The sequence below is a fragment of the Nanorana parkeri genome, unplaced genomic scaffold (genome assembly GCF_000935625.1).
Source record: "Nanorana parkeri isolate BGI_ZX_2015 unplaced genomic scaffold, ASM93562v1 scaffold351, whole genome shotgun sequence".
NCBI classification, from domain to species: Eukaryota; Metazoa; Chordata; class Amphibia; order Anura; family Dicroglossidae; genus Nanorana; species Nanorana parkeri.
Window position 1 is genome coordinate 541,864 of NW_017306619.1, and position 1,807 is coordinate 543,670.

At 46.0% G+C, this 1,807-nt stretch overlaps 1 protein-coding gene and 1 long non-coding RNA gene across 2 annotated transcripts in view; both read left to right on the forward strand.

The window, feature by feature from the left end:
• LOC108788792 overlaps positions 1–1,234 on the forward strand; it is a 2,780-nt gene extending 1,546 nt beyond the window's left edge. The window contains exons 2-3 of the long non-coding RNA XR_001941358.1: positions 404–409; positions 1,149–1,234. This is a non-coding gene — a long non-coding RNA (uncharacterized LOC108788792). The remainder of the gene's footprint in view (positions 1–403; positions 410–1,148) is intronic.
• The window catches only part of GUK1 (guanylate kinase 1), a 20,471-nt gene that overhangs the window by 5,656 nt on the left and 13,008 nt on the right, over positions 1–1,807 (forward strand). The window lies entirely within an intron of this gene.

Sequence of the window (1,807 nt, forward strand, 5' to 3'; positions counted from 1 at the left end):
TACAGGTCAAACGCGAATAATTAGAATATCGTGCAAAGTTCATTTATTTCACTAATGCAACTTAAAAGGTGAAACTAATATATGAGATAGACTCATTACATGCAAAGCAAGATAGTTCAAGCCGTGGTTTGTCATCATTGTGATGATTATGGCTTACAGCTCATGAAAACCCCAAGAACCCCAAATCCACAACCTCAAAAAAGTAGAATATTACATGCAATCAATAAAACAAGGATTGTACATAGAACAATATCGGACCTCTGAAAAGTACAAGCATGCATATGTACTCAGTACTTGGTTTGGGCCCCTTTTGCAGCACTTACTGCAATTACTTTTGCACGATATTCTAATTATTCGAGTTTCACCTGTATATTGAATGGGGATTGCATAGAGATTGTACAAGTGACATGTTCTAGGCAAGAAGGACGTAGAACATTTACATAGTATCTCGCAAGCCGTGTAACGTGTTCTGTAAACCATTTTCCAGTAAAGTTCATGTGCGTGTAAAGGCGTCCCAATACTTTTGGCATTATAGTGTAAGCTCACACCGCTGGCAGAGCCGGGCGCTCCTTTGTCTTTGTTTCATGAAACAAGTTCCTCAGCATTGTCTATCCCCACCCTGTGTAGATTCCTGCTCCGTACTCCACCCGGGGCCACGTAACTTGTAGAACAATAGTCTGTAGTTGTCGCTGGGAGTACACAACATCTTATGTACCCTCATGAGACGTGAGAGAACGCACACCGGACTTCCGAGTTTCCACAAATTTCTAACACGCTTACAGGACGGTATATTATCCATCGGGCCCACCTCACACCCACCCAATTATCTACATTTACGTTGCCAGTCAAAGCCCCTTGTTCCCCAAATGCCAAAATTCTCCCGGCAGAGTCGTTGCCATAAATAATGGCACCCCTGCATTTCTGTCAGATAATGAACCACTTTGCGCAGAAAATTGTTGCAATGACAAATGTTTCGGCATTCTCGTGTTTATTTATTTAGTTTCTATTGGTGACACTAAAAAGTGGAGGGAAAAAAAAGCCAAATCGGACAGATTCCACCCAAAAATGGACCGGACATAATGATTGGCACCTTCTCCACATTGCAAGAAATAATTGCATTCCAAGTTTCTGTGGAGAAGCACGGACAGTCTCGCGGTTACAAGTCCGTCTCCAGAGATCTTCATGTTCCTGTGTCCTCTGTGCCCAACATTGTCAGGAAGTTTCCAGCCCTCGGCACTGGCGCCGATCTCCCCGGACGTGGAGGAAAGAGAACAATTGATGAAAGATTGCAAGGAAGGATAATGACCCTCCGTCACCTTCCAGACAAATCCAAGCCGACCTTCAGGCACCGGGTACAACTGTGTCAGCTCGCACTATACGTCCCCATCTGAATGATAGGAGACCCAGGAGGACCCCACTGCTGACACAGAGACATCAAAAAGCCAAAACTTACCTGAGGAAGCCAAAATCCTTTTGGGAGAATGTGCTGTGGAAATATTGCGGCAATGTACCGCGCGATATCGCTCTCCAATGCTTCTCAATGGGGCAAAGGGTCCTGCTGTCGCAGGTCGTGCGTCGCTACAGCAGGACCCTTTTTGGAGCGGATTTAGCCGCGATTCAAGCTTGCTCAATACAAGCATTTGCGCGATATCGCGCAAAATGCAAATCTCGCGGTTTGCGAACCGCTCAATGTGAACGGGGCCTTAGGCACTGGATGTCTTGACTGTGTGCATTAAAGTCCAATACGCCCCCCCCCCCGCACTCCTCACAGCGTCTCCGGCCCGAATCATTTGCTGTTTGCCTGCAT